Source organism: Oryctolagus cuniculus, chromosome 3 (assembly GCF_964237555.1).
Source record: "Oryctolagus cuniculus chromosome 3, mOryCun1.1, whole genome shotgun sequence".
In the NCBI taxonomy this organism is placed as follows: Eukaryota; Metazoa; Chordata; class Mammalia; order Lagomorpha; family Leporidae; genus Oryctolagus; species Oryctolagus cuniculus.
In genome coordinates this window covers 86072704-86086367 of record NC_091434.1, presented here as the reverse complement: position 1 = coordinate 86086367, position 13664 = coordinate 86072704, and positions in this window count along the sequence as shown.

The following is a 13664-nucleotide window of genomic DNA, read 5'->3' as shown; positions in this document are numbered from 1 at the left end:
GGAGAGAGACAACATGCACCAGGGAACATCTATCTGAAGGAACACCTGTGCAGCCCCTGAGAGAGCCGGCCGGTGGTGTGCCGCTCCCCCGCGGAAGTGGGGAAAGTGGCTAGGGGGAACCGCCCTTCCACGGAGGTGGAAGGGTCGGTAGCCAACCCGGGAAGAACCAGCAGCAAACCCGGGGAGGGCCGAGCAGACAAAAGAACAGCGCAGGGTCCTGTGTCGTTCCTCCACGAAGACGGGGAGCGACACATTTAATAACAGAACCCATTCTTTCAAGTTTTGCTAGGTGGAACCACAATATACAAAATAGGTGAAAACAAGTATGTTTGATTATTTAATGCCCCCGCATTGATAGCTTCAGGGGAAAATAATAGAAGTATAGATGAAATTGCAAATTAAACCACAAGAATGGGTGCTTAATCATGTTTGTGCTGTAGATGCCTTCACATCTTATGAACCTTTCTTAGTCTAATACTAACAGTATAAAATAAAATATGTAGATATAAAAGGAAGCCAGTCCTCTCTGAAGGTCCATATAGCTTAGATTAATAACTCTATTGGCTGGTCTTTAAGGATGCGTTCAGTAATTATACTCACAGGTGCCATGTATGCTATCCAAAATAAGGATTTTAAAGTCAGCAATTATTTATTTTCTCAACAAATATCTGTTCCTGCTCAGTGCAGGACTATTATAAACTATAACAGGGAACTAGAGCCTTTGCCCCATTGAATGTATTTTCTATTCAAAAGCAGACTTACAATAAACTTGCAAACACATAAAATTATGACAATTAGTAGTTTGAATGTAGTTTTATGGTAATGGCAAGATTATCCAATGGGTTATAATTTTAAAATATTACTATTTACAAAAAAGGCAGAAAAATGTGAGTGATAGAATATTTTCAAAGTCTAACTGATAGTTTTTTCTTTTGTATAAGATAGAGAGAAAATACATATTTGGGACAATCAGTTGAATGTCACTAACTGAAAAAAGGACTGGGGAGATACATATGGAAAAACAGTTGTTAAACATATTAATATCAAAGTATCTCCTGTTTCTCTAAGTAGAATGTTGGATGGGTAGTTAGAGAGTTCATTATAAAGGGATGTAGAGGGAAAGACAGTTAAATGGAAAGATAGGATCTTAATAGACAATAGAGCGAAATAGAAAATAAAAAGATAATTTGACATTGGATAGCGTCATGAATACTTATTTCCATATAACAACATTTAAAAGCATATCAGGATAGACGCATGCTGACAGGCGGCTTGTTAAAAGAAAGATGAGGAAATGTGTGCTCTGCTGTTTCACTGCAGTTTAAGGTCTATATAAATGGAATTAACATGCTTAGGGTACTTGGAAATACTGAATAGCTTTAGATCACATGCAGCTTTGGCCAACATGTCATTCCGAAAGAGACTGTAGCATTTCTTTCGGTTTTATATCACTTAGTGATGGAGATAATGATCTTTTCTCCCTGTAATTTCAAATTTGGGAGCAACTTAGACCAGCCAAGCACAGTAGAAACAGCATAGGAAACAGTGATCAGGCTTAACCTGGAGCATTGTCTCGGGTGCTCTGCAACTGCATAGACTTGGGCAAGTTATTTGCCATCTTTGTGTTTACATTTCTTTTCTAAAGGTCAGTATAGTAAGAGTACCTACCTGATAGATTAGTAATAATTTTACCGAAATAATACATGTGGAAAGCTAAGAAAATGCCTGCCATTCTGAAAGCAATGTATGAATGTTAGCTATTTTACAGAAAGTTGTGTACTATATTTATGTACATTTAATTTTGTAGAATTAGTTATCATTATAATTATATAGTGTCTCATATATGCCTACCTACTAGATAAGACTGCTCAGTAAGATCATTCATTTATCTTTGTCATGTAATGGATTGCCTTTTCTTTTCCCCTATGTCATAAGTTGAGTATGTTTCTAATACTGCCTCTAAAATATTATGGTAATTTACATTTCCTTTCCACTCAAATTTATATCACAAACTATTAAATGTTTTATGCCATTTTTCAACCATTTTTATATTTATTTACTTATTTGAAAGGGAAAGTTAAAAGAGAGAGAGAGAGAAAGAGAGAGAGAGTAAGAGAGGTCTTCCATCCTCTAGTTCACTCCCCAGATGACCACAACAGTCTGAGCTGGGTCAGTCCAAAGTCAAGAGCCAGAAGCTTCATCCAGGTCTCCCATATGGGTTCAGGGGCCCAGGAACTTAGGCCATCCTCTGTTGATTTCCCAGGTGCATTAGCAGGGAGCTGGATTGGAAGTAGAGCAGCTGGGACTCAAAGAGATGCCAATATGGGATGCCAGCACTGGAAGTGGTGGCTTTACTCACTATGCCACAGTGCTGGTCCCACAACCACTTATTTTTAAGGGATGTTGGTTGAACGCTTATTTTTAACTGAATAATGATGACCATATTCCTATCTATTGCTAAAATATAATGGCAAATAATGAAGTATCTTTAATTGTGAGCAATATATTATTCATATTGCTATGGTTTTCCCAACTTTTAATGATCATCTTCTTCCATGAAGAAACATGATATTCAATATGCATTATAACCTCCACACTGAAGAAAATTTTAAAAATGACAAAAATGTGTAAACTGTATTACATAAAAACATATGTAACATCTCAGCTGCCTGAAAGACATTTTAATACATAAAATTAAATAATATTACCCATATATTTACCACAAATTATTTTCCAAACTCTATTAAAATGACATAAAATGGCCAGCACAATGGCTCACTAGGCTAATCCTCCACCTGTGGTGCCAGCACACCAGGTTCTAGTCCTGGTTGCCCCTCTTCCAGGCCAGCTCTCTTCTGTGGCCCGGGAAGGCAGTGGAGGATGGCCCAAGTGCTTGGGCCCTGCACCCACATAAGAGACCAGGTTGGGGCACCTGGCTCCTGGCTTCGGATTGGCGCAGTGTGCCGGCTATAGCAGCCATTTGAGGGGGTGAACCAACGGAAAGGAAGACCTTTCTCTCTGTCACTCTCTCTCACTGCCTAACTCTGCCTGTCAAAAAAAATTTTAAAAAAAGAAAAAAAAAGAAAAAAGACATAAAATATTAAAAATAAGAAAGTATATATGATCATTGTTAATATGTCCATTAAACTAAAGTCTACTTCTAACAGAACGGAAGTATAATGCAAAACTTCTACAAAAATTAATTAGAAGAAAAGAAGTCAAAAGCATCCAATGAAGCAAAAGAGAAGAAAGGACAAATGAAAGAACCTGGAAGAAGGTCCTGGCTCCTGGCTTCAGATCAGCCAAGCTCCAGCCTTTGTGATCATTTAGGGAGTGAACCAGCAGATGGAAGATCTCTCTCTCTTCCTCTCCCTCTCCCTCTCCCTCTTCCTTTCTCTCTCTCTCTCTCTCTCTCTCTCCCCCTGTAACTCTGCCTTTCAAATAAATAAATAAACAAATCTTAAAAAAATTTCATGTGAAAACAGCAACACAGTGTCCAAATTATAACTGAACTCTGTTTGAAGTGTTTGGCTCCTTCCCACGAAAAATAATTGTTGAATATGTCATGAATGTTACTTCTTTGTATATTGTGGCTTATAGATGTAAAAGATACTATATTGTACCAGTTTCTAAGACATTTTTTTCATTTTTAATAATAAAGGATATGTAAGCTCTAAAAAAGAGTAAAGAAGAAAATGTAAATTATAGTAACACCAATATTACCAAGTACATAACAACAATAAATATAAGTGAGTTAAATTATCACATGTAGTGGTAAATCTTTATACCAGCAACTTAGTCAATGAGAAATCGGAAATAATTTTAATAGACCTTCTAAGAGTATTTTTAGCTCACAAAAAAGCTGAGCAGAATGTATAAAAAGATCTCCTATATCCTCTTTCCCCTCACATACAGAGCCTGACCCACTATTAGCAGTCCTCAGCAAAGTAGTACACTCATTGAAATTGATATGTCCATCATTGAGATATTACAGTCAGCCATGTACATTTGTGCTCACTCTTGTTTTTGTACTGTCTATGAATTTTTGAAAAATGTAAAATGACATCTACCCTTCAAATATTCAATTATGTCAACATGCAGAGAATAGCTGCTTTGAAATATTTCTCTAATAATTACTTGGAACAACTCTTAGTAGGCCCATATTGACTGCCTTTTCTGTTTTTCGAAGATTTATTTATTTGAGAGGCAGAGTTACAGATAGAGAGAAGGAGAGACAAACAGAGAGGTCTTCCATCCACTTTTCACTCCTCAAATGGACACAACGGCCAGAGCTAGGTTAATCTGAAGTCAGAAGCCAGGAGTTTCTTCCGAGTCTCCCACGTGAATATAGGGGCCCAAGCACTTGGGCCATCTTCCACTGTTTTTCCAGGCCATTAGCAGGGATCTGGATAAGAAGTGGAGCAGTCACATCTCCAACTGGTGCTCATATGAGATGCTAGCACCACAGGCGGAGGCTTACCTTTATTCACCACAGTGCCAGACCCTTGACAGCCTTTATAATTTTTTTAAGTTTGCCTGGATTTAGGTCACATTTTGTGATATTGTTTGATATTTTCATATATTACTGTAGTGGTGAAAAATGCTGTCATATTCTTCTGAGAATTATTAAGCCTATATTTCAGTTGTCAGTGATACTGCCTAGAATCAAGTCACAGCTTGTTCCATCGCAAGTTCTAGTTATATCTCTGCTTAGATCTTACACTCTCCCATCACTGCATTTGTCTTTGATTTGTTACCTACGGGATTCTCTCTCACTTATAAAATATGACAAATTTTCTTTAAAGACAACTAATTTCTAGCTACTGTTTATCTTCAACTTCAAGTTTACTGTAGCACAAGATATTTTAAATTGAGAATGTATTCAATTAAGAAAAAATGAGATTCACATTTCTGATTCTGTATTACTCAAATTTCAAGACTTCTCTCTGATCTTGCCTTCTTTTTAATGTGTCCCCTGTGTTTGCTTTGACACATACAAACCTTATCTGTCAACCATGGGCATGAATGATTCATTTTTTGAAGGGATGCAGCACTTTGTTCTTCCACTTTTAGGGATTTCCCCTTTTTTTCTGTACCTGAATCTGACACCTTTACTTAATAAATCTGTGGTTTTCTGAGTGTAATTTCTGACTCCCTAAAGCTGTTTTCCTCAGCTATAGTCTTGGGGATTAGACAGCACACTTGGGCCAAAAAACTGCAAACTCTCTTCTCATTCTGCCTCTTAGAACAGAATCATGAAGTGATTTCAAGCTTTCACCTTTAAAATCTCTGATGCAATTATTTCTAGAATTATTGGGATAGGCCTACGTGCTTCAGTAATCTGCCCAGTGCTAGTAAAGTTTAATGCAAAAACCAATGTTATTCCACAAATGGAATGCATATTTTTTCTAGTACAATAAAGTAATGACATATTTATGACTTTTAAAATATCTAGTTACACATCTTTTATCTTTAAAAATAAGTTCCTTGATTTATGTTTGTTATTGTGTTAGAAAGAGTTGCAAAGTGAATGGTAGATGAAACCCTACAGAGAAATTTTGTTCTGAGTTGGAAACTTGAAATCAAGTTAAATTGAGTTACAAATCTTTTTTCATACATCAACCTTTCTTTCTCTCTTTTTTAAAGATATATTCATTTAATTGAAAGGCAGAGTTACAGAGGAAAAGGGAGAAGCAGAGAGAGATTTCCCATCCACTGGTTAACTCTCTAAATGGCTGCAATGGCCAGGGCTGGGCCTGGCCGAAGTCAGGAGTCAAGAGGTTCATCCAGGTCTCATACATAAGTACAGGGATCCAAGCACTTGGGCCACCCTCTGCTGCTTTCCCAGGCGCATCAGCAGGCAGATGGATCTGAAGTAGAAGCAGCAAGAACTCACGTTGGCACCAATATGGGATGCTAGCACTGCAGGTAATGGCGCCAACCAGACATCAACCTTTTAAACACATGTATTTACTTTTAGAATACCATTTTTATGTTAGATTTTTTTTCTTACATGTGGAAGCTTAAAAGTTGTTCTTAAACTAGAAGAAAGTAGAATAATAATCATTATTTTCTAGGAAGGGGAGAGAGGTGAGAGTTAGATAAAGGTTGAAGAACAGTTTTCTAAGCATAGTTAGATAGGAGAAAAACTTCCTAATGCTTTATGGCATATCAGGGTGACTACAATTCAAAATAAACAATTATATATTTTATAAAAAAATAGAAGAGAGGAACTCCAAGTCTCCAACTACTAAGCAATGATAAGGAAGTAGAAATTCTAATTAACATTATTTGAGTATTACATGTTATACACATATATTAAATATTACATTGTACCGCACAAATATATGTCTATAATAAGTACAATTATCCCATGCTAACTAAAAAGAAGAAAATAAAATAACATGTAAAAATCCAAAAAAAAAATTTAAAGATGCATTTATTTATTTGAAGTTCAGAGTTACAGAGAGGGAGAGGCAGAGGCAGAGAGAGGCAGAGGCAGAGAGAGAGAAGTCTTCCATACACTCGTTCACTCCCCACATAGCTGCAACAGCCAGGTCTGTGTAAGGCCTAAACAAGTAGTCAGAAGCTTTAGCTGGGTCTCCCACGTTAGTACAGGGGTCCAAGGAATTGGACCATCTTCTATTGCTTTCTCTTGTGCATGATCAGAGAGTTGGGTCAGAAGTGGAGCAGCCTGAATTCCAAACAGTGCCCATATGGGATGCCAGTACTGCAGGTGGTGGCTATACCTGCTTTGACACAGCACCCCCCCCCCAAATTCCTTTAAGTGGAACAATGTAGAACACTATTTGTCAAAAGGCATGGCCTGACCCTTGTGGGTCTGTGGCTTCCACCTTTCCAGGAGGTCTCCTCTACATGCTTCACTGTTATTGTGATGCCAACTACACGGCACCCTCACCAGAGAACAAACTGATGCGCTCACATTTGGACTTTCAGCTCCAAAACTGTAAGCTAAATAACCTACTTTTCTTTACAAATTAAATATAAATATAAGACCGAGTATGTGTTAACTTGGTGGTGAAAATGCCCACAACCCATTTCAGAGTACTGGGTTCAATTCCAAGCTCCAATTCCTGATTCCAACTTCTTGTTAATGCAGACCTTTGGAGGCAGAAGTATCAACTCACATGTAGGAGACTTGGATTGAGTTCCTGTCTTCAGATCTTGACCAGTGCAGCAACTGCAGGCATTTAGAATGAACCAATTGATAGGGACTTTGATCCTTTTGTTTGTTCCTTTGCTTCTCAAATTAAAATAAAATGAAGATGAATTTTCAATAAAATTAAAAGAATTCTTGTAGAACTCAAAGCATCAAGCAATAAGAAATTCCTAGAGAACTCAACATTTTTTGGGGGAAAAATGTTTCCCACTTCTTTGTAGGATTTTTCATTATAAATTAAGATAAAGCTGGAACAAAACAAGGAACTAATGCTGTTTTTCTTGCCAGAAATACAGGACTTGTTCCTGAGTGTAAGTGGATTTATTCGTACTCTAAGGACATATAACAAAATTTCTGCACAGAAAAATGTTTTATTGGCAACATATAAAATTTCACATTTAAGTAGCATTTTGGGTATCATATTGTGGATTTCAGAGTACTACTGAAAATATATGACTTATTTTGTGTTTTAAGTCCAGAGAAAAATAATATATAATGATTTCAGTTCATATAAATATGAAAAAAGATGTTTTTTATCTTCTATGAGAAGGAAAAATGTTTTAAAACCCTTAAAATATTTTCCTAGTTGTTATATTCAGCCAAATTTCTTCAATCTTGATTATTTACTTCTGCAGTCCTGAGCTGCAAGTGACCTATTTTTGTGACTGTCAATTTGTTCTCCAGAAGTTTGTTTTACTTTCAACACTTCTGATATTTTCACACCATTTTGTTCCAACTTGGCATAAGTAATGATGTTCTCACACCATTTTATCTTAGAACTAGGATTTCTCAAAAGAAAAAAAAATGTACAAACTTCCTGTTTCTCTGAGAAAGTAAAAAAGAATCGGTGGCATAGTAAGCAGATGTTAAGATTATGAATAGGAAGAGAAAATATATTCATATATATAATCCATCATTTAGACAGGTTACTGATTTCTCCTTGGAAATGATCATCTTAATTTACTTCTATAATGAAGTCCAAGTATCAAGAGGGCAGAGGACTTTGGGCAGACTGGATTCACAGAATAATAGAACAATACTTTGCTTGGCAAATCAATCACATATAGAAGTATTATCCAGGTTTATGAAGAGTTTTTTTGAAATCAAGGATAGTTTATCATAAAGTTGAACATATTTGTACCTTATCACCCAGTCATTCCATTCCTAGGTATTAGCTCCATAAAATAAAAATTAAACTTCGCACAATTTTTTTGCTTTTTTTTAAAATTTTATTTAATAAATATAAATTTCCAAAGTACAACTTTTGGATTTTAGTGGCTTTTCCCCCTCATAACCTCCCTCCCACCTGAAACCATCCCATCTCCCACTCCCTCTCCCATCCCATTCTTCATCAAGATTCATTTTCAATTATCTTTATATACAGAAGATCAATTTAGTATATACTAAGTAAAGATTTCAACAGTTTGCACCCACACAGAAACACAAAGTATGAAGTACTGTTTGAGTACTAGTTATACCATTAACTCACACAGTACAACACATTAAGGACAGAGATCCTACATGGGGAGTAAGTGCACAGTGACTCTTGTTGTTGATTTAACAATTGACACTCTTGTTTATGGAATCAGTAATCACCCTAGGCTCTTGTCATGAGTTGCCAAGGCTATGGAAGCCTCTTGAGTCGCCAGCTCCGATCTTATTTAGACAAGGTCGTAGTCAAAGTGGAAGTTCTCTCCCCCCTTCAGAGAAAGGTACCTGCTCCTTTGATGGCCCATTCTTTCCACTGGGATCTCACTCACAGAGTTCTTTTATTTATTGCACAAATATTTGAATGTAAATATCGATAGTGGCTTTTCCATAAGCACCAAAAACTAAAATACTTCAGTGAGGACTAGGTAAATAATAAACAATGGAATATTGCTCAACAGTGACAAAGTAAAAATCATTGACACACACAACAATATTGTGAATCTCAAACAATTCATGCCAAATGAAAAAAGTCAGAATGAAAAGTTGCATTCAAGGTGATTCATCCATATGATATTGGATAAAAAGCAGACAATGGTTGTAAGAAATTGGATTGGATGGGAGTGGAGAGCATTGACTAAAAGACGTGAGGGACATTTTCAGGGTAATACAATTCTTGTATTTATTAATATGCTTATGGTTACCAAATTGTGTGCTTGTCAAAACCACAAAATTATTTATTCAAAGGATGAATTTTACTGTATTTAAATTATATCTTAATAAAAATGAGGAAAACATAATGTGTATCTTTTATAAGGTGATTTTGCTCATCAGAATATTGTGGTTCTCCATTTAGTCTGATTTTAATGGTCAAGGTGAAATAAGAAACTGCAAACCATTTACCTTGCACACTATTCCATTCATGAGAAAATACTTCACTTTATTAAGATAAGTCAACAAAATCTTCTAAATCCTATCTTGATTTTGTTAGTAAGTTAGTGAGATTTTAGAAATTTAGTCATTCTTTAAGAATCCTCAACAACTGAAAAATTATCATATTTAAGTAACTTGTGAAAAGTTTCTTCTAAATTTTTAAAACTAAGCTTTGTTTTTTAAGAAACAAATTTGCTTTGGCAGATTTTTGAAATAGTAATTATTCCAAACATTAGTACATCACTTAACATTAACCTTGATAAATATAAATTATAATCTAATTTAGTTACTAATCACATCTCACCATTTTCATGAGCCTCACAGAGCACAACAAAATCTAAGTATGTGCAAAGAAAAAAAAAATAGGGACACCAAGAGTGTAACTTGTATAAAATTCAGTTTGAGCAGTCTCAAATTTCTTTGTCAATCAACTCTGTGTGAAGAGGAGAAATCTGGAAATGTCTCCAGACTGTGGTTCATGGCCCTCTAGTATTCTGTCCTGGTTTTATAAATGAGAAATTTTGTCATCTTATCATAGAGTCCCAGGAAATTGTAGCAAACTTTATCTGCTAAGTGAACCTTAATAACCCCAACTTTAACTTCAAGAAAATTACCATTGGAAACATTTCACAGTTCTGCAGGTTGCTGGGGATATAAAAATTTTCCCCTCTCCAAGAGTTATTAACCCTCACAACAGATTTCCTGAGACCTTAACAGTAGCAGTTCAAAAACATTCAATTATAATAATCACATTCTTTATTTCTCTTACATAACTAGTTCCTCCAGATTTTACATAGCAAAACAAACTCAGGTCAAAAAGCATTAACAATTTATTCAGTTTGCAGCTGCCTACTTCTTAATGTGAAATTGCTACTTTATTGACACTGTGGAGTACACATCCACCCTCAGGAAATGTTTTTACAAGGTACACTTCAGAATTTAAAAAGTGTGATCCTAGAAATGTTCTCAGAATACCATACAGAATTCATACAGGAATAGTGGAAGAAATGCCTCCCCAGAAGGCCAGTGCTGTTCTTTCAAAACAACTCCCCCAGATTACTTTCATTGGAAGGTTATGTTTTTAAATTTCATGTTTGAACTTTTGGGAGCTTATTCTGGGCACCTTTATGCTACAGAGAAGCAACGATCAGTCTCCACAGTTACTCATTTAACATGCAAGAAGCTGAAGTAAAGCATTTGGTTTTAGAAAATGCAGACTCTTAGGTCCAGCATTGTAGCCCAGTGTGTTAAAATGCCACCTGTGACACTGGCATTCCATATGGACACTGATTCTTGTCCTGGCTGCCCCCATTCTGATCCAGCTCCCTGCTAATGCATCTGGCAAAGCAGGGGAATATGGCCCAAGTGTCTGAGCCCTTGCTACCCACAGAGGAGACCCGAATGGAGTTCCAGACTCCTGGCTTCAGCCTGGTGCAGTCCTTGATTTTGCAGCCATTTGAGGAACAAACCAATGGATGGAAGCTCTCTCTCTGTATCTCTCTCTTCCTCCTGCCCCCCTCCCTCTCCCTCTGTGTTTCTGTAACTCTCCTTTTCAAATTAAATAAATCTTTAAAAAATAAATAAATAAATAATTTTAGGTGCCCTGAAAGATATTTTAATAAAATAATGGATATTAAAACTTATAGTAATGTCAAAGTAATTAAGAGTTATTAGGACATCCGCCATTCTATGAGTCTGCTGAGTATCTCACTTCCCATGTTGGATCACTCTCCCCTTTATTTATTCTATCGGTTAGTGTTAGCAGATACTAGACTTGTTTATGTGCTCCCTTTGACTCTTAGTCCTTTCATTATGATCAATTGTGAACTGAAATTGATCACTTGGACTAGTGAGATGGCATTGGCACATGCCACCTTGATGGGATTGAATTGGAATCCCCTAGTATGTTTCCAACTCTACCAATTGGGGCAAGTCAGCCCGAGCATGTCCCGAATTATACATCTCTTCCCTCTCTTATTCCCACTTTTATGTTTAACAGGGATCACATTTCAGTTAATTTTCAACACTTAAGAATAACTGTGTGATAATTACAGAATTAAACCAGTCATATTAAGTAGAACAGACAAAAAAAAAATACTATGAGGGATAATGTATTAAGTTGTCCATTAGCAGTCAGGGCTATGCTGATCAAGTCACCATTTCTCATAGTGTCCATTTCACTTCAGGAGGTTTCCTTTTTGGTGTTCAGTCAGTTGTCACCGATCAGGGAGAACATATGGTATTTGTCCCTTTGGGACTGGCTTACTTCACTCAGCATGATGTGTTCCAGATTCCTCCATTTTGTTGCAAATGACTGGATTTCGTTGTTTCTTACTGCGGTATAGTATTCTAAAGAATACATATCCCATAATTTCTTTATCCAGTCTACCATTGATGGGCATTTAGGTTGGTTCCAGGTCTTGGCTATTGTGAATTGTGCTGCAATAAACATTAGGGTGCAGACCGCTTTTTTCTTTATCAATTTAAACTCCTTTGGGTAAATTCCAAGGAGTGGGATGGCTGGGTCGAACGGTAGGGTTATATTCAGGTTTCTGAGGAATCTCCAGACTGATTTCCATAGTGGCTTGACCAGTTTGCATTCCCACCAACAGTGGGTTAGTGTCCCTTTTTCCCCACATCCTCGCCAGCATCTGTTGTTGGTAGATTTCTGAATGTGAGCCATTCTAACCGGGGTGAGGTGAAACCTCATTGTGCTTTTGATTTGCATTTCCCTGATTGCTAGTGACCTTGAACATTTTTTCATGTGCCTGTTGGCCATTTGGATTTCCTCTTTTGAAAAATGTCTATTGAAGTCCTTGGCCCATCTCTTAAGTGGGTTGTTGGTTTTGTTTTTGTGGAGTCTCTTGGTCTCTTTGTAGATTCTGGTTATTAACCCTTTATCTGTTGCATAGTTTGCAAATATTTTTTCCCATTCTGTTGGTTGTCTCTTCACTCTCCTGACTGTTTCTTTTGCAGTACAGAAACTTCTCAATTTGATGCAATCCCAATAGTTGATTTTGGCTTTGACTGTCTGTGCCTCCCGGGTCTTTTCCAGAAATTCTTTGCCTGTGCCAATATCTTGAAGGGTTTCTCCAATGTTCTCTAATAACTTAATGGTGTCAGGACGTAGATTTAGGTCTTTAATCCACGTTGAGTGGATTTTTGTGTAAGGTGTAAGGTAGGGGTCTTGCTTCATGCTTCTGCACGTGGAAATCCAGTTTTCCCAGCACCATTTATTGAATAGACTGTCCTTGCTCCAGGAATTAGTTTTAGATCCTTGATCAAATATAAGTTGGCTGTAGATGTTTGGATTGATCTGGCAAAAAGATCTCTGTGAGTGAGATCCCAGTGGAAAGAACAGGTCTTCAAAGAGGGAGGTGCCTTTCTCTGAAGGGAGGAGAGAACCTCCACTTTGACTATGACCTTGTCTAAACAAGATAAGAGTCGGAGAACTCAAGGGGCTTCCATAGCCTTGGAAACTCATGACTGGTGCATAGGGAGATTACTGATGCCATAAACAGGAGTGTCAATTGGTAAAGTCAACAACAGGAGTCACTGTGCACTTACTCCTCATGTAGGATCTCTGTCCTTAATGTGCTGTACACTGAGGCTTAATGCTATAACGAGTACTCAAACAGTATATTTCACTTTGTGTTTCTATGGGGGTGCAAACGATTGAAATCTTTACTTAATGTATACTAAACTGATCTTCTGTTAAAAAAAAAAAAAAAAAAAAAAAAAAAGAAACTATCAATTCCCAACTTGACTCTCACTGGGATTAAACATGACAATAGGTCTGATCTGATTTCATCATCATTTAAAAAAAAATCATCTATTATTTTTCACTTTATGTTTCTGTGTGGGAACAAACTGTTGAAATCCTTACTTAAGGTATACTAAGCTGATCTTCTGTATACTAAGATAATCGAAAATGAATCTTGATGTGAATGGAAGGGGAGAGGGAGTGGGAAAGGGGAGGGTGGTGGGTGGGAGGGACGGTATGGGGGGGAAAGCCATTGTAACCCATGAGACGTACTTTGGAAATTTATATTCATTAAATAAAAGATTAAAAAAAAAAGAGTTATTAAGTATACAAGAAGTGCTAAAGGATTCCAATGAAGGA